The sequence below is a fragment of the Salvelinus sp. IW2-2015 genome, linkage group LG9 (genome assembly GCF_002910315.2).
Source record: "Salvelinus sp. IW2-2015 linkage group LG9, ASM291031v2, whole genome shotgun sequence".
NCBI lineage: Eukaryota > Metazoa > Chordata > Actinopteri > Salmoniformes > Salmonidae > Salvelinus > Salvelinus sp. IW2-2015.
The window spans coordinates 21,975,201-21,999,721 of NC_036849.1; the positions used below are offsets into that span (position 1 = coordinate 21,975,201).

Sequence of the window (24,521 nt, forward strand, 5' to 3'; positions counted from 1 at the left end):
CCCTTGGACACTACGCTGACAGACACAGCAAACCTTCTTGCCAAGCTCGCATTGATGTGCCATCCTGGATGAACTGCACTACCTGAGCCACTTGTGTGGGTTGTAGACTCCGTCTCATGCTACCACTAGAGTGAGAGCACCGCCAGCATTCAAAAGTGACCAAAACATCAGCCAGGAAGCATAGGAACTGAGAAGTGGTCTGTGGTCACCACCCTGCAGAATCACTCCTTTATTGGGGGTGTCTTGCTAATTGCCTAATATTTCCACCTTTTGTCTATTCCATTTGCACAACAGCATGTGAAATTTATTGTCAATCAGTGTTGCTTCCTAAGTGGACAGTTTGATTTCACAGAAGTGTGATTGACTTGGAGTTACATTGTGTTGTTTAAGTGTTCGATGCTAGTATTTACTTGTGACGCTATGCTAGGCTATGCTAGTCAGCTTTTTTACTGTGGGGGGTGCTCCCGGTTTCGGGATTGGGACCAATTAGAAGTTAACTGAATGATAGATATATATTTTTTACATAGTTTGCAAACTGATATGTGACACGTATTAATGCCAAAATAACATGTAAAACAGGCTAAAATGCTCAGCCCCACCTGCCCTGAATGACGTGTTGCCACTGATCGGGACACTGCACTGCTATGACAGTTCAGTGTTATGCTTTGTTATGCTTTTGTAAGTTTGTCCAACAATAAACAATGTAGCTACCTAGCTAACAACTTAGCTTGATGTGCATTGTTCATCAAGTCCTTAATCCTAATAACAGTTCAGCCATTATCCACATATTACTTTTTATCTCTAATGTAATGCTGTATTTCCTTTATATGTGCACAGCACACCAACACATCATTCCATGGTAGCTAGGTATAACCTGTGTAGGCATTACATTGTAGTGGTTCTGTAAGTACAGACAGTTATACTACATAGTACCACAGTTATACTACAGTAGTTATTTCACTGGTAGTCACTCTGATATGAATTAGGCCTATACAATGTAAATAGTCATTTTTACTGAAGTTCTAAACTGTTCAGCTATTTATGCGTAACACCAGTGAAAAGACAACATGGTGATAGGCCTACTCCATAGTAACCATTTATTTGCAATGGTGTCCTTAAATAATAGATATATTTATTGCCTTAAGTTTTCAGATAAAGTGTGCAAAACTCTGTGGTTATCTCAAGGAAATATGTGAGAGAGAAAAACAAGTGAAAATTAGGATCCTTGAGATGTGGAGTGCATAGAAATTAGCATGAAGAACACTATCCTGACCGTGGCCCTCTGCATCAACAGATGGTAAGACTGAGACGTACAGTGTGTCATCTGTCAGTGTAGCCACAGCTGCAGAGTTGGTATTGGGCATTGTTCATTTAAAAGGAGTATGATTCTCTGTAAGCTCAGAAAAATGTATACATACATTTAAAAATTGTGCATTATTGAGATCGAGAGCACATTTTATTGAACTATTTTTATATGATTCAGCAAATATCACTGTACAGTAAATATATGGTTGATGCTCATCCTCTAATTGAGCAATAATGCCCGAGGGGGTGTTGTATATGGCCAATATACCACGGCTAAGGCCTATTCTTAAGCACTATGCAACGCGGAGTGCCTCGATACAGCCCTTAACTGTGGTACATTGGCCATATACCACAAACCCCCGAGGTGCCTTATTGCTATTATAAACAGGTTACCAACTTAATTAGAACAGTAAAAAGTCATTTTTTGTCATACCTGTGGTATACTGTCTGAAATACCACCGCTGTCAGCCAATCAGAATTCAGGGCTTGAACCACCCAGTTTATAATGTCCCTTATGTACTGAAGGCTAGTTAATGTGCGTGCGTGTTCTTGATTTACAAGGCCATTTCACAAGACCATTTTGGGGGGAATTTCTAAAATATGATGCATGCACTTCAATGGCGTTCTTATTCAATTGCCTTAGTATATTGCTCTAATTGCCACAAACACTGTAGGAATATTTACACTAATTTGCTTGATGTAACAATAGTACACATTGTAACACTGCAGTTTATCACCACAGCCAAATGAGCAAGAGAGAAAACAATGAGTGGGTCAGATTATCACTTAAAAGTCAACAACAGTGCTCAACAGCTTAATATCTAACTAAATTGGTTAATTATGACTCGTTAAATTAATTTACCAATATTGAGACAGTGAAGTGCTCCAGAGGTTTATATACACCCCCCCCCCCCCCCCAAGCAGTTGCTTGTTTTTTTTTTATGCTTTGTATTAGTCAGAAATGTTTGTAAACTCAGCAAAAAAAGAAACGTCCTCTCACTGTCAACTGCGTTTATTTTCAGCAAACTTAACATGTGTAAATATTTGTATGAACATAACAAGATTCAACAACTGAGACATAAACTGAACAAGTTCCACAGATATGTGACTAACATAAATGGAATAATGTGTCCTGAACAAAAGGGGGGTCAAAATAATCAAAAGTAACAGTCAGTATCTGCTGTGGCACCAGCTGCATTAAATACTGCAGTGCATCTCCTCCTCATGGACTGCACCAGATTTGCCAGTTCTTGCTGTGCAATGTTACCCCACTCTTCCACCAAGGCACCTGCAAGTTCCCGGACATTTGGGGGGGAATGGCCCTAGCCCTCAACGTCCGATCCAACAGGTCCGAGACGTGCTCAATAGGATTGAGATCCGGGCTCTTCGCTGGCCATGGCAGAACACTGACATTCCTGTCTTGCAGGAAATCACGAACAGAACGAGCAGTATGGCTGGTGGCATTGTCATGCTGGAGGGTCATGTCAGGAYGAGCCTGCAGGAAGGGTACCACATGAGAGAGGAGGATGTCTTCCCTGTAACGCACAGTGTTGAGATTGCTTGCAATGACAACAAGCTTAGTCCGATGATGCTGTGACACACCGCCCCAGACCATGACGGACCCTCCACCTCCAAATCGATCCCACTCCAGAGTACAGACCTCGGTGTAACGCTCATTCCTTCGACGATAAACGCGAATCCAACCATCACCCCTACTGAGACAAAACTGTGGGTTTGTGCCCATAGGTGACTTTGTTGCCGGTGAGGAACTGTCCTACAAGCCCTCAGTCCAGCCTCTCTCATCCTATTGCGGACAGTCTGAGCACTGATGGAGGGACTGTGCGTTCCTGGTATAACTTGGTCAGTTGTTGTTGCCATCCTGTACCTGTCCCGCAGGTGTAATGTTCGGCTGTTCCGATCCTGTGCAGGTGTTACACTTGGTCTGCCACTGTGAGGACGATCAGCTGTCTGTCCTGTCTCCCTGTAGCGCTGTCTTAGGCGTCTCGCAGTACGGACATTGCAAGTTATTGCCCTGGTCACATCTGCAGTCCTCATGCCTCCTTGCAGCATGCCTAAGGCATGTTCACGCAGATGAGCAGGGACCCTGGGCATCTTTCTTTTGGTGTTTTTCAGAGTCAGTAGAAAGGCATAACTGTGATCTTAATTGCCTACCGTCTGTAAACTGTTAGTGTCTTAACGACCGTTCCACAGGTGCATGTTCATTAATTGTTTATGATTCATTGAACAAGCATGGGAAAACAGTGTTTAAACCCTTTACAATGAAGATCTGTGAAGTTATTTGGATTTTTACGAATTATCTTTGAAAGACAGGGTCCTGAAAAAGGGACGTTTCTTTTTTTGCTGAGTTTAGTTCATTTGTAAAAACTACTGTGTTTCATTCATCTAGTGTGCTAAGACTTAATTGTTAAGCAGTACACCAACTATGAAAATGTGCCATTTACATTCAGATGTGAACATTTTACTAGACCAATTTGTTGTTTGTATTTTGTAGCAAAATGCAGCCTGTTTTTCCAATGAGCAGAAAACAATACGACCACACACCCTTACAAACGATGCTATCATATATTACTGTAATCATGATCATTTGTGACTTCATTATTATCTTTGAATGTAGAATCAGTGCAAATAGATAAAGTTTATTTAGCAATGTTGATCAACAAAAAGTAGCCTTTTTATGTGGCAATTGGTATTGTTTTGAAGAAAAGGCCTGGGATGTTAGAGTTCAACCCAGTGCCCTTAACTGCACCATTAGACTGACTGCCCTAATCTCAACTCCAATTAAACAGTCTGGCTACCCAGATAATTGATTAAAAGTGTTTGCAGGCAGAATACATGTGGTGACTGACTTTCTTGTGTTTGGACACTTTGGATCTCACAAGCTCTTATTTCCATGTCTGCCTGTGTTTGCAGAGCATGTTTAATCAGTTTTATCGCACTGAAGAAATATCCTATGTATACAATTACCAAGATAATATGAAATGACGTGCACTATGTGAATTTTTCTGATAGGGACCATATCCTATGATTTTGGATATTGTTGAACTTTGCATTGAGCAACGGTTCAATAGTTAGGATAATTGCTCACTTTGAGAAGGACATTTTCTAAATGAATATTGATCTATTGACCGTGTTTTTCCTGTTTTTCACAGGTTCGATGCTTGAATAGAATTTCCAGATTCATGGCAGCGAGGCGGAAAAAAGGTATTGACGAGGTAACATAGTAATTAAATAATCTCTGGAAATTATAAAATAGTACATTCGAAAATACATCTAGGCCTAACCTTTGATTAGAATAAGTTGACTCATGAATAAAGGAATAGACATGACTTGCGTCTAGGCTATGTTTAATTCTGGCTGTTGTAGTAGTTTTGTTATTGCAGGGTGCCCTATGTTCTGTACAATTTATTTTATATAATGGACGCCTGTTTATATGAATAAACAGTTTAACAGTGTAAAATAGACTTAGGGAAATGTATACCAGATAGTGTATAATATCTGAAGATTTGCCCAAACATATTTTACTCACACAGTATGCTCTTCTCAATGCACATCTTAGCTCTATCAAACTGTGTTTTCAGCTTTGGAACAACAAAGAAAAGTAGACATTATGCCGAGCAAATCTGTAGAGCAGTATACATTTAACTGTGTATATGCAAGGTGTCTAATCGTGGCTTGTTCCTTGGTACAAGCCATGTAGTTCAAGCCCATAGCTGCTTCTTCCTTCACTTAATTTAGTAATGCTCTTTCAGATGAAATGTCTAAGACATCTCATAATAACTTGGAGCATGCTGTCTAGAGCAGTCACTTGTGACTATGTGCAAACCCCCCCTCAGCTTGGCGATATTGTAATGAGCAAAATGGTACCGTCACTCCATTATGCATACAAGCCATTGCTGGCAGTGTGCATGTCCCTCAGGCTACAGCATTCATTAAGKGAAGCTTACCGGGCTGAAAGCTGGAGACATGTGATAACGGGATATGATTTTCATATTTAATACATTCCTTGGAAGAGCACGCGYGTGCCGCAGATTGATAGAAGAATCAATTGCTACTTTAGTGAAACACTTTCTACTTTGCCCTGCAGCTACCGATGGAATCACTCAGCCAAGAAATKAACTTTTCYTMTTTTTTACCTRCTTTGTGGATCTGCTGGGCAGAGCTGCATGGTTTACAGTGAATGTTATTAAGCAGCTAACTGTTTGGTATTTAAGACTCTTATCAGAAAAGAAACAGAAGCCATGCTTTTTATTATGTTTGGAGGGAGATTTTTTTTTGCTTTCTCTTCCCCCCTCAGTGCCATAGCAGACAGGAATCGCAACTTGCGCAGAGGATTACTTATAAGATTAAAGTTAAAACATGGATCATGTAACATTCTTCTCAATTAGGGATTTGAAAATAAATATGACCTTGATCCAAATAAACAATGTTTTAACAGAACAAGTGATACTTTTAAAACACTCAGTTGTTTTTTTWTTTTTTTTGAAAAAGCCCTTATATCCAGATTTGCAAGTGTTGCATTTAAGGAGAATAAACTGAATAATACAGGCAGAAAATTGTAAGAGCAGCTGCTTGTGAATGGAGGGTATCCTTGACCATTTGATGCTATTTTGCCAATCTTGTCTAATTGTTAATAGTACTTCATATGGTATTTTGATTATATCCCAATTTAATTATAATACCATGGCCATTGGAATTTGCATAGCTGAAATTGGAAGGGGTGCTGTGACTAGAAACATTTTGCTCTTGAGGATTTTATTTGAGCATAATGATATCAAGTAGCAGTCAATTTTCACTTTAATCCGAGTCACACAATACACTTGCATCCCTAACAAAGGATCTCCAACAATGCCTTGCTATTTATTAGCATTTTGTTATTTGACATTGAGTAACCATGAATCTACCTGTATGCACCTGGTTATTTCCTGTTTTTCAGGGAGATGTATTACATGGCCATCCTCGGGGTGATTCCCCCTTTCCACATGCCAGGGGTTTATACCAACCATCTGTAATCTTCATGGGTCGGCAGACTTCCAGAGAGTCCACGGCTGAAGATGCCACCATAAGTGTACACTTACAAGAAGCCGAGCATCATTCGCCCCAATCATCGCTCACGTGCCTCGGAACACCGGCAAAGTGGCCTTTTGAAGGACTCCAAAGTTTCCAGAGAGGTTGTTGCCGACAGCGGAGCGCGTTTATCAGATGACATTTCAGACTCAAACGATTCCCCCGACGGCTGTAATTTGAGTGACAAACATGAAAGGATGGCGGCAGTGGTTCCATCCAGCTTAACAGCCAGCGCCGGTGTGCCTTTTGGAGGTGATTAACAACCTCCTACACCTCGAGTGACCTTGACGAGGCCTGAGAAGAATAGACTGTCATCCCAGCAGTATCAGCCATATGTCTGACAGGAATTCACCTGCAGAATACACTCGGTAGAGGGTCTGCCCACCAGGACAGCATAAAAAAAGAAGTTGGAGAGAGTTGCAAATATCACCGACTCAAACTGACTTGGGAAAATAATCTCAAGATGTGCTAGGTTAGATTACATACTAGAAGATATCCAGACTGTATGTTCTCCATTGTTTCACTGTACTCTCTAGTACTTTATTTATTAGCAATTTGATTGAAATGTGTTCTTTTTTAAGAAATTGCTAAAATAATTTGTATTATATTCTAGTAATAATGCTATGTATACWCACAGTGATTTAAATAGCCTGTTGTGTATGGGTCTTCAGAGAGGAGTGAACACCTCGGTATATCCAGTTCCAGGGGGGCTGGCAGTGACCTGTCAATCTCCCCGACGGAGTCTGACCTGGCTGAGGTACCAAAGGTGCCACAGAATGTCGTCTATGTAGACGGCCATAGCAGGAGGACAGACAGCCCGCCAGAGGAGTGCTACACCCAGGGACAGGGATCTCCACAGCATCAGCATACACAGTCAAGAATCACTTGACACTCCAGAGCCTAGGAACAGATCTGAACCAAGTAGAGAATCCAYGTCTTAAGAAATACCATCGGAGAGGTATGTATGAGTTACATTACGTTGCAAGTTTTGCCTTATACTGGAAATAACGTGAGCTGTCAATTAATTTGATGAAATTCAATTGAGGCAACCCCTTATATCAGCCATCATAACAAACACTGTTCTTTTCATTGTTGATACATTTTGCTACATTTTCTTCCCAGTCTAACTATCTGTTTAATTTGGGCAGTTTATTGTTGAGTGAATTAAACAGAGGGGCAAGCTAAAGCAGCAAAGCTACAGCTCTACTTTAGGATGTTCCAAAGTGGCCAAACTGAATTGGGCTGCATAAGTAGGCTGTACTGGGGATTATGCTCAAGACTGTTGACTTGTGCCACATCTGCAGCTGACAGAGAGGATGATGGGAGTCACGCTCCACGCGACCCACCTCACTCAGTGCAGCTCAACAGCAYGGGCCTTAGCCTCAGCGCAACTTATAGGGAGGGTTTAGGACCTGTGACAAACATTATTGCCATAATCCAAGATAATGCTGTAACCAAGCAATTTTCTGCTTGAGAGACCTTAGGAAGTCCGAGTGGAGGAGGATATTTGTGGCTCCATAGAGTGTTCTGGAGGGTGGGCATGTGGACTGGCACTCACACTAAGAAATCCAGCACTTGGTGTCCTCTGATTTTAAGGATCAAGAACGTTCATTTTAATKACGTATACTGGGATGGATTTCACTGTGAAGGGGGTGTGCATTTCCGTCCATCAATCCAGACCTTTACTGTCCTCTGAAAAAGTCTGATTGTAGTCTATAGACCTAGCTGTAATATACAGCTTTCCTCTATATGTGTTATGATAGTTCTCAGTATACTGTATGTGTTGGTAGACTAGTAACTGTTGGGGGGGTGAAAYTCAAATGTATATGTACAGTATTATAAACAACTGTAGCTTGTAAGTGATTTGGATTTTGCAATGCATTGTGTAGATTCCTCATTGCATAGGCCTTATATTATCTTGTATTTTACAAATGTTTTCCAAGGCCACACAAATACAGGCATTTTTGATAGTCCCAACTATTTTAACATGTATTTTTTATTTTTGTGGCAGATAAATTCATTATTTGGATGGAACATAAATCAAACTAACAAATTATTCTACCCAGAAACTGAACAATTCATGTTTGTGTTTTGGTATTGTGTACTCTRTTGAATTGTTCCACTGTGCCCTTTAGAGAATCTGTAGGGAGGTTGCTTGTGGTGGTGGCGATGGGGAGGGGAGAATCTGAGCTCTCCATTGTTAACATGGAGCCCTGTGTATGAGGGGAAAAACAAGGCTTTGATGTAAAGCTCAGAGCAGCCTGTCTCCAGCGCCAGGCCACCTCACTCAACGTCAAGGTTAGAGTTTATATCGCTCTACACATTCAGCTCACAGGCAGGAAAACAAGCCGTGGCAATTCATTCCATTATTCCATTTTATTTCCTCCTGGGTAAGCGAGTAGAGAACAGAAATACACACTTGGTTTTCTTCAGTACTCCTAATAATGGCTGGAGTCTAGGCTTTCAAACAGGGATGTCGTGTTGTACTCATCAAATCAATGTTTATTCGTCACGTGCACAGGATATTGATGTAAAGGGTAGAGTGAAATGCTTACTTGCAAGCTCTCCTCAATGTATTACAATGGAGCAGTATAATTCTCAGTATTAAAAAATAAGTAATACAAATTAGTTTAAAAAAAATAGTGACGATTTAAATATGTACACAATAAGAATACAGTGCATTCGGAAAGTATTCAGACCTCTTGACTTTTACCACTTTTGTTACGTTACAGCCTTATTCTAAAAAAACAATAATAGTTTTTTCCCCTCATCAATCTACACACAATACCCCATAATGACAAAGCAAAAACGTGTTTTAAAAATCTTTGCAAATCTTTGCAAATTTATTTAAAAAGTATTCAGACCCTTTACTCTACTTTGTTGAAGCACCTTTGGCAGTGATTACAGCCTCGAGTCTTCTTGGGTATGACGCTACAAGCTTGGCACATCTGTATTTGGGGAGTTTTTCCCGTTCTTTTCTGCAGATCCTCTCAAGCTCTGTCAGGTTGGATGGGGAGTGTCGCTGCACAGCTWTTTTCAGGTCTCTCCAGAGATGTTCGATCGGATTCAAGTCTGGATTCTGGCCGGGCCACTCAAGGACATTCAGAGACTTGTCCCAAAGCCACTCCTGCATTGTCTTGGCTGTGTGCTTAGCATCATTGTCCTGTTGGAAGGTGAACCTTTGCCCCAGTCTGAGGTCCTGAGCGCTCTGGAGCAGGTTTTCATCAAGGAAATGTTTTGGTACCCTTCCCCAGATCTGTGCCTCGACACAATCCTGTCTCGGAGCTCTACGGACAATTYGTTTGACCTGGCTTGGTTTTTGCTCTGACATGCACTGCCAACTGTGGAACCTTATATAGACAGGTTAGTGCCTTTCCAAATCATGTCGAATCAATTGCATTTACCACCGTTGGACTGCAATAAAGTTATAGAAACATCTCAAGGATGATCAGTGAAAACAGGATGTACCTGATCTCAATTTCAAGTCTCATAGCAAAGGGTCTGAATACTAATGCAAAAAAAGGTATTTCTGTTTATAAATACATTTGCAAACATTTCTTTAAACCTGTTTTCACTTTATCGTTATGGGGTATTGTGTGTAGTTTGCTGAGGATTTTTATCTATTGAATCAATTTTTAGAAGAAGGCTGTAACGTAACAAAATGTGGGAAAAGTCAACATATACAGTGCCTTCAGAAAGTATTCATACCCCTTGTTCCACATGTTGTATTACAGCCTGATGGATTACATTTCTATTTTTTCTCATCCATCTACACACAACACCCCATAGTGACAAAGGCAAAACATGTTTTTAGAATTTTTGGCAAATTTATAAAAAATGAAATGCATAAATATTTCATTTACAGAAGTATTCACACCCCTGAGTCAATACTTTGTAGAAGCACCTGTGGCGGCGATTATACCGTTTTCAAAATTCTTCATGCTCTGTCAAATTGGTTGTTGATCATGGCTAGACAACTATTTTCAGGTCTTGCTATAGATTTTACAGTACCAGTAAAAAGTTTGGGCACAGCTATTATTGTAGAATAATAACAAATACATCAAAATAATGAAATGACACATATGGAATCATGTAGTAACCAAAAAAGTGTTAAAACAAATCAAAATATATTTTATATTTGAGATTCTTCAAAGTAGCTACCCTTTGCCTTGATGATAGCTTTGCACACTCTTGGCATTCTCTCAACCAGCTTCATGAGGTAGTCACCTGGAATACATTTCAATAAACAGGTGTGCCTTGTGAATTTGTGGAATTTCTTTCATTAATGCATTTGAGCCAATCAGTTGTGACAAGGTAGCCCTATTTGGTAAWAGACCAACTCCATATTATGTCAAGAACAGCTCAAGAACACAAAGAGAAACGACAGCCGATCATTACTTTGAGACATGAAGGTCAGTCAATCAAGGAATATTTCAAGAAGTTTTAATGTTTCTTCAAATGCAGTCTCAAAAACCATCAATCGCTATGATGAAACTGGCTCTCATGAGGACCACCACAGGAAGGAAGAAGGAGAGTGATGGAATGCTGCATCAGATGACCTGGCCTCCACAATCACCCGATCTTAACCCAATTGAGAGGGTTTGGGATGAGTTGGACCGCAGAGTGAAGGAAAAGCAGCCAACAAGTGCTCAGCATATGTGGGAACTCCTTCAAGACTGTTGGAAAAGCATTCCAGGTGAAGCTGGTTGATAGAATGCCAAGATTGTGCAAAGCTGTCATCAAGGCAAAAGGTGTCTACTTTGAAGAATATAAAATATATTTTGATTTGTATAACACATTTTTGGTTACTACATATTTGTTCTTTCATAGTTTTGATTGTTTCCACTATTATTCTACAATGTAGAAAATAGAAAAAATATAGAAAAACCTTTGAAATGAGTAGGTGTGTCCAAACTTTTGACTGGTACTGTATATTAACCTTTATTTAAGCAGGGAGTCCCCATTGAGCCCAGGGTCTCTTTTCACAAAGTATCCCAGCTTATGCAATTTCAAATACAAAACCAGTAAAATACAGCACAACACAAATATTCTGTAATCCATGGCTTCTGGTTGGGGTATGTACGTACAGTCACGGTGGGGACGACGTCCTCGATGCACTTATTGATAAAGCCAGTGACTGGTGTGGTTTACTCCTCAATGCCATCGGAAGAATCCCAGAACATGTTCCAGTCTGTGCTAGCAAAACAGTCCTGTAGTTTAGCATCTGCTTCATCTGACCACCTTTTTATAGACTGAGTCTCTGGTGCTTCCTGCTTTAATTCTGGCTTGTAAGCAGGAATCAGGAGGATAGAGTTGTGGTCGGATTGGCTACCCTACCCTAATCAAATGGCTACCCTATTTGCATTGTGTGCCCCCCCCAATCCCTTTTTTTATGCTGCTGCTACTCTCTGTTTATCATATATGCATAGTCACTTTAACTATACATTCATGTACATACTACCTCATTTGGGCCGACCAACCAGTGCTCCCGCACATTGGCTAACCAGGCTATCTGCATTGTGTCCCGCCACCCACCACCCGCCAAGCCCTCTTTTACGCTAATGCTACTTTCTGTTCATCATAKATGCATAGTCACTTTAACCATATCTACATGTACATACTACCTCAATCAGCCTGACTAACCGGTGTCTGTATGTAGCCTCGCTACAGTATATAGCCTGTCTTTTTACTGGTGTTTTATTTCTTTACTTACCTATTGTTCACCTGATACCTTTTTTGCACTAGTGGTTAGAGCCTGTAAGTAAGCATTTCACTGTAAAGTCTACAACTGTTCTATTCGGCGCACGTGACAATCTTTGATTTGATTTGAAAAATGACATTCCTTAGTAAGAAAGTCCCCAATCAATATTTTAAATTCTCCTAGCGGCACAGTATATACTGTTCTTGTGGTGTCAGGTCACAGTTATTGTGTGTTCTTACTTAGAGCAGTTAATAGTTATATTTATTGTAGTGTTATTTGCTCCACCAGGTCAAAACCATTGATACAACTAGTAGTATTTTCCATTTTCTTTGTGTGTGAAAAGAAATACCCTGAAAGACACCAATCACTCATGTGAGACCATTACATGTGGGAAATCATGGTTAAATATCCACTGTATGCAGTGTAATATTGCTCCCAAGAGTCTGACTCTTTCATCCCTACTAACAATGCACTCCTGATGATGTCGAGACTCCAAGACACACACAGCCACACCAAACGTGTGGTTTGAGACCTCGCGATGAAGCTCTCACAACAATACGGAGAGGTTTGGTGCACACAACAAATCTCTTTTCTTTTGTAAAAAGGTCCCTTTTTTGAAGAGCACTGACAAATAACGTGGAGAGAAAGATGATAACTATGGGGGGGGGGCAGAGCTTTTGCCCAAGCTACTTCAGTTGCATTGAAGAGGACTTAGTGCAGATGGATGGTGCACTACAGAATGTCATGGATATAATTCAAGCTGCCAGCTTAATCAGGATGTTACCAGGAAACAACCTGCAAAAAGGAAGGAGCAATTGTTTGCTGACCCCTAACCCCAGAGCCCATTAAAGATTGTCATAAATTATTTTTGCCCCTTTTATGTTGGGTGGCTCAGGATTTCTGCTGGGGTTTCTGGGGAATTCAATGAGGGACACCCAGAGCTTAATGCTCAGGAAAGAAATGGATTCCCAAAATCCACATGCATTAGGCACCCTTTTCTCATAACCTCACATGGACAGATTAAAGTGTAAATCTCCCACCAAAATAAATCATCTTTGGGTMATTTCTTAATGGCACTCGGGGGTTGGGCTATGTTAGCTGTCCGAATTTGGTTGAAACTGGTATTTTTTATAATAGTTTTATGAGTCTGTGTTTTTTCTAGGCCCTAAAGTAGATTTTTAGGCAGCCACCTTGTGTCATAGTGGTATGACTTTTATGTAAGTTATGAACCAGTKTTGCTCTGTTTATAAACCCCTCTGTTTGTTTATTAGTTGACATTTTAATGTTTCCAGTGCTGAGGCACTTTATTTTCCTGCCTGGTACTCTGCATAAATTGACATTGAATTGAATGGTTGAGCCCATCTCTGACATTGGTTAACATGTCAATCAATTCAAATGCTACCATAGTACCTTGATCTCTTACACATACATTAGGACATTCCTGTAACACCTACACCTCAAGTACAAGCATACCTTGAGTACCAAATTGAAATCATATTAACTGGAAAAATCTGTGAAATCCATCAGCCACTTTTGTCTCTGTGTGTTCATTTGACCTATATGTTATTTTAGGCTGTCAATCCAGGTGTTCTTCCTTCTACTGGAGAGCATCGAAGAACTATTCCACAGAAGATAAAGAAATGTGTACTGGGTCTCATTAGTTGGTGATAGCAAATGTAAAAAAGTGGTCAGGTAAGCTGTTTCCTTCATTAGAAATTATATTGGTCTTAAGTTTGGCTGCAATTCTTTTCATTATCAACCAGTGTTTGTGGAGCTGGAGGAAAATATATTATCCTGCCGCCAAGGGCTCTCACTTTTAAATTAAGTGTCATTCATTTAAGTGTCATTGCAGCACATCTTGGTTTCTAAGRGTTTTTGAAAGACACTGGATTGTGATAATAACCACACTTTGCAGCTGAATCATGGTTGTTCTAGCTTTTGAGAGTCAGGTAAATTCAACGGCTATGTGGCATTTGGAACTAAAGTGACCACTTGTCTTGTGATGTTCCATTTGTGTACACTATAAAGATCTAAAAACATGTGTCAATAAGTGTTTGCCATCGAAAGCAGGAAAGGGAATAACATCTTGTCCAATTATGTCCTTTTTGCCAGATTGATCAGAACTACTGTCACCTAGTTGTCAGCTTGTGAGTTGTGAGTGTTAGTCCTGCCATGGCCTTTGCCATGTGTTTACTGTGTGTGGTGTGGCTCATCCCTAATGTGGAGTGTACTGAGAACAGCTGCTGTGCTCTATACCCCTGACCTGTGGGCTGCTGGACTGAGCCCCGGGGTCATGGCGATGGCTCACTCCGCTCTATCTGTTCGGCAGCCTTTGTAACGCCAGGGAAGGCTTGAATGGAGAGGACCTTGATACATGTGGAGCAGTCGTCCTTCACCAGCTTCAGAGGTTGTCAAAGACCACGTCAGAGGGTTGGTTGCCTGTTACCTGAAGAGATAGTTAGCTTTAACTTATCGACCACCGAGCCCAGGAAAATAAGGTAAGGCTTCTGTGAACTCTGCACCAGATATGTGCAATAATATGCAAATATGTGCAATAAGATCACAGGTAGAAAACTGTTTTAATTGGTCTTGCTGTTTCAGGGTCCCTCAGTGTTATATTTGCTAAATCTTGCAACTAGCCTGAGTGAGTCAAGATGGGGATATTTTGAACTCTCTGTTCCTGTAATAAATGTGAGCTATAATTGAGTCATTCAGACCAGAGATATCAGTGCTCTACAAGTGACCGAGTTCAATAGACCAATCTTACCGTCGAAATGAAAAGTGAACTGATTCAAAGAGGAATTCCAGACAAAGAGCAGATTAGTTCCTGTGTGTTTTTCTTGGCAGTTAGAGTGGAGTTTAGATGTCGGGGGTGAGAACACATTTAGAACAGGTTGAGATTGGATCAAATGGCCGTGAACTGGCCTCCATCCTCCACAAATGTAACGGAAATTTGTGTAACCTCCAGCAGAAGCCTAACTCTGTGTGTGTGAATGTGATGAGCAAATTAAACTCTWTCGGTGACTTTGGTTTCTTTTGATAATCAGGAGCTCCACATTGAACCATAGCTCCAAGCTCTGCTATGGTCTGCTAAATAAAGTATCCTGATATGTTTTATACCCTACTGTGGTCGCTTGACTTTTTCTCAGTATGTAGCCAACTTATGTGTCGTTAGGTTAACTTCCATTCACAAATATCAGTTAAGTTCCAATTCTTGTCAATATATCAAGATGTCAAACTATACCACTTTTTATTTGTGTGTACCATGTGTTTTTCTTTCCATATTCAAGGTTTTTCACCATACATGCATGAATGAGCAAAAAACATGAAGAACATGATGGTTTGTGAAGTGTTTACAGTATATAGATAAGACAGTATAAGTACATTTTCTCACTGTAAGGAAAGATGTTTATGTTGTATCTTACTATGTTACATATCCATTCAGATGACAGGCCTGTGTTCCTCACGATGCTGTGTGTCTCCACCCCTGTCCTCCACACTGCAGCTCCTGTCTCCCACCTGACGCTGCTCCTCTGTGGGATCCCTGGTTCAAGCACACCCTTCTGCTGAAGGACCACCATGTCCTCACCACCGAGCGCCTCGTCCAGCTGTTCACTCCACTGCTACTGCCGCACAATGCCTCCTATAGTACCAAGGTATGCATCTCACAATACACTAGTACAGTTTCTTTTACATACAGTACAGACTCCAGGGGGTTGAATCCCAGTTTTTTTTCCACTTCTGGCTTGTTACTGAAGCAGTCATCATGCACTGCAAGCACATAGGGCTCTAAAGTGCTACCGATTTGGTTGCATATGCTCTAAAAATGTTGTTTTGCGACCTGGAATTTTTATTTGGGACCACCAGTGTCCTAAAGACAAAAGCGAGCGCATATTCGTTAGCATCATGGTTGTACRGAAGAGTATTAGGGCCAAGTGATGAAAAAAAAGGGATAGGTGGTGGTACCAGTTTACGTTTTTTGCACGTATAGTACTTTGAAAACTTGAAATACAAGGATAAAGTTGAAACTCTGAGAATAAAGTTACAATTAATGGTTACTGAGCCTGTAATCAAATCCACAAATGCTGATGCTCCAGATACTCAACTAGTCTAAAGAAGGATAGTTTTATTGCTTCTTTAATCAGAACAACAGTTTTCAGCTGTGCTAACATAATTGCAAAAGGGTTTTCTAATGATCAATTTGCCTTTTAAAATGATAAACTTGGATTAGCTAACACAACGTGCCATTGGAACACAAGAGTGATGGTTGCTGATAATGGGCCTCTGTACACCTATGTAGATATTCCATAAAAAAATCTGCCGTTTCCAGCTACAATAGTCATTTACAACATTAACAATGTCTACACTGTATTTCTGATCAAATTTATGTTATTTTAATGTACAAAATATTTGCTTTTCTTTCAAAAACAAGGACATTTCTAAGTGATATATAGGCCATATCTCAATCGATAGAAGTAAAGAATTCTGGTACTCCTACATTTTATACGTTAGGACACCATTGCTACCAATGAAAATGTTCATTTAGAGCCCTGCAAGCACATGTCATGCATTACAAGGATATCTTTAAAAAATGTAGCGACACATACAGTGTTAAACCTCAGACAACACGATATCAGGGGCTTTCGTATGTTAGTTGTCTTTCAAAGATAGCAGCCATTGTATGGACAATCGGTGTTAAGAAGGCGATAGCACTTTGGGCCTCTTTGTCTCTGTGGGTGTGAAACATAGTGATTCCCATTCATCAGATTACTACACAGGGTGACCTTGACCGAAGGGAGACTCTGACCCATGCACTAATCGCAAATAACAGGCTCTGCCCAGACTCCTTTCATCCTGTGGCTTATTCTCCTGAAAACACAGGCCTTTAATTTGTTATTAGCTGAAGTATTGCTGTGGCCTAGGCCCGTGTGAATGAGGCAGGCATTAGACCTTCTTCACAACCGAGRCGGGAGTCTTTGAAAGTCGCTACTCATTGACCTTGCAACAGAGTATGCCTAATTAAACGGCCGATGAAATTACAGTGACTATTCACCAGGCCCACAGAGGCTGAAATATCGAGATAAGAGCATCTCATCTTCCTTCCTGAATCGTCTCTGTTACTTTCTTTGTTTGTGTGCTTAGGGTTTTCATTGTAACTGAGACACATGTAACTGTATCACAAACCAAATCAATGTGTAGGTCTATACAGATTAATCTCTTAACATTTGATGAAGGAGTGGGAAATATTTGTTCTTCACAACAAAGGATAAGTTTATTTCTTGTAATATAATCAGTTTTGAAAAATAACTATCTTATTTGTATTCAATTTCCTGACGCAAGACAGAGAGGCAGAGAGAGGCTGTAGAGGCTCTTGAAAATATGAATTGACAAAGAGAAGGGAGGTGCCGCCATCCTGATCATCATGTCCAAGTGCACCAGGAAGAGCTTGAGTCTCTCTCTCTCTCTTTTTCTCTCTTTTTCTCTCTTTTTCTCTCTCTCTTTCTCTCTTTCTCTCTCTCTCTCTCTCTCTCTCTCTCTCTCTCTCTCTGAACAGTAAACATTACACTTACAAAAGTTCCAAAATAATAAAGACATTTCAAATGTCATATTATGTGTGTATATATGCACAGTGTGGTAATGATGTGCAAATAGTCTCTCTCTCGCTCTCTCTCTTTCTTTCTCTCTCTCACAAACACACACAGCAGCTTATTCTCCTTCACTCTCATACACGAGAGCAAACTGAATTTCTATTCACGTCTTGCCACACAGCCTTCACCACTCTAACAAACGGGAGCATGCAGCTCGCATGCACACTCGGAGGCCCTTTGAGTATTCAAGGGCCAACAGTTGCATTCATTGATATTTAAAATGCAGTGGTTTGGGTTTGTGAGAGCTCTCTCTGCTCCGTGGTACATTTGACTATATTTAAAAAGAGAAATATCAGGAATAGGGATCAGGACATTTTTGATTGTCAGTGTTGAAGAGGAGATCAGATTGGAGTTGGTGTTTGTTCCCCTCTCAGGATATGAAAGCCTGTACACACTGTCAGTCTCCCAATGACCTGCCTATAACAACTAATATTGTACATGTACTTAAAGTTTGTCTGTGTCTAAAATCCTCCTGATCATCCCCTTCATATTAGTGCTCATTAAAAGTTGTGAACAGCCTCTGAGCTGAGAGGCAGCCTTTGAAGAAAAGAGAGGGCCTATCTCTCAGATGATGATGATGGCTGGTTTGATACGGTGAAAGGAATCTGTATGTCATCACGCAGTATCCTCGTCTCCCAGGAGATAAGTGGAGAGGAAGGAAGAGAGCAGTTTGTCTCTATCCTCTCTGCCAAGTGGAGATATCTTAACGTATTTCACATTAATGTGAGGATGATTGCATTCTTTAGGCGCTTGTCTAATCTCATGGGAGGGGGAGAGAGAGAGAGCTGTGCAGTGCTCTGTCAGGATGTGTGCAGTGCTCTGTACCACAGCCAGGCCTGGTAGATTACTTGTTTAATTGGTAGTAGTTCAATTTGACTCTCCCTTCACAATGTGGAAGCAATTAGAATGTGGTTTTAATTTGCCATGGTTGCAGGCCAAAGTGCTGCTGAGGACACTTTTGTCCCGTTCCAGTGAGGAGTGCCCCTCGGTGGAGGTGGCGCGTGAGTCGTCATCCTGTGGCCTTCCCTCATTCCCCTACGACAGTGCTGTGGAGGTCCGCCCAGTCAGACCTGCTCAGGAGCACCGCGCCGCAGGAATGCAAGGTCATTATTGTTCTCTCCCCATGTCTGGCTGGCCACTTGGTACAGTAACTCATGTGCTAGTCCAAGTAGTGATGCATCACTCTCCAGGTTATGATAGTGAACTGTGTAACCAGTCAAGACTAAAACTAATGAGGGAAGTTGGGAGTATGACCCTGTCCAATGATGCCTGTGTTTTTAGACTAGAACTATTTCAATCAGAAGCAATTTGCAGATGTTGCAAGTTTAGTTTTCACAACATCACAAACAGAAAAAAGTCAGTAATTGCCCAGCGAGACATAGAGGGTCGGGATGTGAGCAATGGTAGAATGGTGCCATTTCTGTTAAGTATGAGCAATCGCTATACTGAAATTAAACTTCCCTCATATGACAAAGAATCACAACACTTTTAACGTAGGTCTCTTTCTGAATCCCTGGCAGCCTGTCTTCATAGGGCCCTCTATTAAGACAAAGGGAAACCCAGAGTCCCAGCCTCCCCCTGTCTCTGAGCTCTGTGTGGGGCTCCCTTTCTTACAGGACTACAAAGTGGTGAAGAGGACAGCCAGGACGAGAGCCCCGTGGAAAGTATTCCTATTGGAGGTAAAAAGGCAGTGCTGAGCCCTGCATTCAGAGTTCTTGTGTGGCGTTTGTTTTCCTCTCACAGCCGCTGATAATGGGCTCTTTTAAATGGATGGCTGTGGCAGGATGATCAAGGTCAATCTGGGGTTAAAGTCCCACCTGAAGAGCTGTGCAATTCCTCTAATTATCTTGGAGAAACAGTGCATGTTTTCAGCCGGCCAGAGCAGAGGCGTGGCCAAATTGATAATTCACACCCATATAATGCAGCGGTTCCATTGTCAGGACACCGGGGTGTAGCTAGAGATCGGCCATTGGTTCTCATTATCTTCTAAACAATGCTATGCAGCAGCATACTTGAAAAGGCGAGATGTGAAGGCATGCTGAAAGCGGCCTGGGTTCCAGTTCACACCAGAATCTCAAACACTTTGCTAGCATAGATTTCATACTGAGCATTTCATCTGTGAGCATCTCCAAGGGCGCAAGCCCACAGAACCAGTCCAGTTTCAAATCACAACTAATCAAAAGCAAAATATTTTTTGAAAAGAGACATTTGCAGTCCAGTTTCATGGCTGGAGCCACTGCTGGGCAACAGTGAGTGTTGTCTATCTGTTACCACACACTGTCAGCACAAACGGAAAGTAATGAGTTAAGAATGTGTGGCTGTATATGCTTAAAGTGACATGCATTTGTTATTTCTACAGACAAAACAACTACAATGGACAGATACTTAGATATACAGTGCCTTCGGAAAGTATTCAGACCCCTTGACTTTTTCCACATTTTGTTACGTTACAGCCTTATTCTAGAAGGGATTAAATAAATAAATAAATACTCATCAATCTACACACAATACCCCATAATGACAAAGCGAAACAGGTTTTTAGATTTTTTTGCAAAAGTATTAAAAATAAAAAACTGAAATGTCTTATTTAAATAAGTATTCAAACCCTTTTGCTATGAGACTCGAAATTGAGGTCAGGTGCCTCCTGTTTCCATTGATCATCCTTGAAATGTTTCTACAACTTGATTTGAGTCCACCTGTGGTAAATTCAATTGATTGGACATGATTTGGAAAGGCACACACCTGTCTATATAAGGTCCCACAGTTGACAGTGCATGTCAGAGCAAAAACCAAGCCATGAGGTCAAAGGAATTGTCCGGAGAGCACAGATCTGCGGAGGGACAGATCTGGGAAGGGTACCAAAAAATGTCTGCAGCATTTAAGGTCCCCAAGAACACAGTGGCTTCCATCATCCTTAAATGGAAGAAGTTTGGAACCACCAAGACTCTTCCTAGAGTTGGCCASCCGACCAAACTGAACAATTGGGGGAGAAGGGCCTTGGTCAGGGAGGTGTTGTCACTCTGACAGAGCTCTTGAGTTCCTCTGTGGAGATAGGAGAACCTTCCTGAAAGACAACCATCTCTGCAGCACTCCACCAATCAGGCCTTTATGGTAGAGTGGCCAGACGGAAGCCACTCAGTAAAAGGCACATGACAGCCAGCTTGGAGTTTGCCAAAAGGCACCTAAAGGACTCTGACTATGAGAAACAAGATTCTCTGCTCTGATGAAATCGAGATTGAACTCGTTGGCCTTAATGCCAAGCGTCCCGTCTGGAGGAAACCTGGCACCATCCCTACGGTGAAGCATGGTGGTGGCTGCATCATGCTGTGGGGATGTTTTTCTGCGGCAGGGACTGGGAGACTAGTCTGGATCAAGGGAAAGATGAATTGAATAAAGTACAGAGCGATCCTTGATGAAAACCTGCCCCAGAGCGCCCAGGACGTCAGACTGGGGCAAAGGTTCACCTTCCAACAGGACAACGACCCTAAGTACACAGTCAAGACAACGCAGGAGTGGCTTTGGGACAAGTCTCTGAGTGCCCGGACTTGAACTTGATCAAACATCTTTGGAGAGACCTGAAAATAGCTGTGTACTGACGCTCCCCATCCAACCTGACAGAGCTTGAGAGGATCTACAAAGAAGAATGGGAGAAACTCCCCAAATACAGGTGTGCCAAGCTTGTTGAAGCAGCCTCAAGTCTTCTTGGGTCTGCTGCTACAAAGTACTGAGTAAAGGGTCTGAATACTTATGTAAATGTGTTTTWAWTTTTTTTTTTTATACATTTGCAAAAATGTCAACCTGTTTTTGCTTTGTCATTTTGGGGTATTGTGTGTAGATTGATGTGGAGAGATTAAAAATGATTGAATCCATTTTAGAATAAGGCTGTAACGTAACAAAATGTGGAAAAGGTCATAGGGTCTGAATACTTTCCGAATGCACTGTATTTGTAACATAAATGTTACATTGTTTAATCAATTCTGTAAGGCCAAACATTCATTTGTTGCCCACAGAGTCCAAAGTATTCGATCATTAGCCAACTTTTGACATTCCTAGCCTGAAACTGGGATTAAAACAACTATATTACCATTACCATGGTGGACAAATTTTACGACCTTTCAGCTTCTCTATTGATTTTAAAGCCTGTGTAGTTGTCAAATATGATACCTAATCCACTGTATATGGAAGTAGTTAGTGTTTTATTTAAAGAAAATCAATCAATCTCTTCTGAGTAGGGGGGCCTGCCAACCTGATACAGCGATAATATGGAGGGTGAATATGGTGTCGTGGAAACTGTTTCTCCTCTTGGCGTGCGCATGTACACTACTTACATACACAGTTTAGCCTGCCCTGCTCTGAAGACCCAAAGAGCCAGCCATCGGTGCGTGTTGTCTCATCAAACACACAGCCTCTGAAAGTTGGAAACTTGGGTCTTGAGTCAATATTTAAGTGGGGCATTTTGTGTTTTTTGAACAGACGACAAAAGCATATCAGCTGCTTAAACAGTCTGCCACGCAGGAGAGGCAGCAGAGCTCTGGAGACGAGGAGGAGGATCTGTCAGATAAGGGGAATCGTCRCCCATACCACCCCACACTACTACTCCACTGTGGCCTAATCATCGGTCAACACTGACCATATGGCTCACCGTCCCGTAAAGAATTGTTACTAGTGTCGTATAGAGAATATACCCACCGTGTGTACAGATTTTTTCGAGTCAGTCAAAGGACACAGCTTTCATCTGTGCTTTTCCTCTTCATCCATTTTCATATACAGTACCAGTCAGAAGTTTGGACACACCTACTCATTCAAGGGTTTTTCTTTATTTTTACTATTTTCTGCACTGTAGAATAAGAGTGAAGACATCAAAACTATGAAATAACACTTGGAATCATGTAGTAACCAAAAAAGTGTTTAACAAATTCAAATATTTCTTCAAAATTGCCACCCTTTGCCTTGATGACAGCTTTGCACAATCTTGGCAACCCTCAATTGGGTTGAGGTTGGATGATTGTGGAGGCCAGGTCATCTGATGCAGCACTCCATCACTCTCCTTCTTGGTCAAATAGCCCTTACACAGCCTGGATGTAACGGCTTTCCTCCTCCTCTTCATCAGAAGAGGAGGAGCAGGGATCGAACCAAAATGCAGCTGAGTTTGTAGACGTGATTTATCAAAGAAAAACACGAATACACGAACTTGACTAAATAAACTAACAAAACAAATAAACGGTGTAGACAGATCTGAACGACGGACTCACATAAACCACGAGAACGCAACGAACAGGGAAAAAGCCTACACATAAAAAACACTGAACAAACAAACCGAAACCAGTCCCGTGTGGCGTAACGACATACACAAACACAGGAGACAATCACCCACAACGAACACTGTGAAAACACCTACCTAAATATGACTCTTAATTAGAGGAACGCCAAACACCTGCCTCTAATTAAGAGCCATACCAGGCAACCCATAAACCAACATAGAAACAGAAAACATAGAATGCCCACCCAAACTCACGTCCTGACCAACTAACACATATAACAAACTAACAGAAATAGGTCAGGAACGTGACACTGGAGGTGTGTTTTGGGTCATTGTGCTGTTGAAAAATGTCTTATAGTCCCACTAAGCGCAAACCAGATGGGATGGTGTGTCGCTGAAGAATTCTGTGGTAGCCATGCTGGTTAAGTATGCCTTCAATTCTAAATAGATCACTGACAGTGTCACCAGCAAAGCACCATCACACATTCTCCATGCTTCACGGCGGGAACCACATATGCAGAGATAACCYATTCACCTATTCTGCGTTTCACAAAGACACGGCGGTTGGAACCAACAATCTCAAATTTGGACTCATCAGATCAAAGGACATATTTCCACCGGTCTAATGTCCATTGCTCGTGTTTCTTGAACCAAGCAAGTCTCTTCTTCCTATTGGTGTCCTTTTAGTAGTGGTTTCGTTGCAGCAATTTGACCATGAAGGCCTGATTCACGCAGTCTCCTCTGAACAGTTGATGTTGAGATGTCTTTGTTACTTGAACTTTGTGAAGTATTTATTTGGGCTGCAATCTGAAGTGCAGTTAACTCTAATGAACATATCCTCTGCAGCAGAAGTAACTCTGGGTCTTCCTTTCCTGTGGCGGTCCTCATGAGAGCAGGTTTCATCATAGCGCTTGATGGTTTTTGCGACTGCACTTGAAGAAACTTTAAAAGTTCTTGAAATCTTCCAGATTGACTGACCTTCATGTCTTAAAGTAATGATGGACTGTTCTCTTTGCTTATTTGAGCTGTTCTTGCCATAATATGGACTTGGTCTTTTCCCAAATATGGCTAGCTTCTGTATACCACCCCTACCTTGTCACAACACAACTGATTGGCTCAAACGCATKTTGATGGAAACAATTTCCCCAAATGAACTTTTAACAAGGCACACCTGTTAATTGAAATACATTCCAGGTGACTACCTCATGGAGCTGGTTGAGAAAATGCCAAGAGTGTGCAAAGCTGTCATCAAGGCAAAGAGTGGCTACTTTTGAATATAAAATATATTTAGATTTGTTTAACACCTTTTTGGTTACTACATGATTCCATATGTATTATTTCATAGTTTTGATGTCTTCACTATTATTCTACAATGTAGAAAATAGTAAAAATAAAGAAAATTAGTAGGTATGTCCAAACTACTTGAATGAGTAGGTATGTCCAAACTTTTGACTGGTACTGTATGAGAATACACAACACAGCTTATCATGTAATAGATTTATTGATTGATTGATTTAATTTG

At 41.1% G+C, this 24,521-nt stretch overlaps 1 pseudogene; it reads left to right on the top strand.

Moving 5' to 3' along the window:
* LOC111968824 (centrosomal protein kizuna-like) overlaps positions 1–22,450 on the top strand; it is a 28,920-nt pseudogene extending 6,470 nt beyond the window's left edge.
* Positions 22,451–24,521: the final 2,071 nt, after the last annotated feature.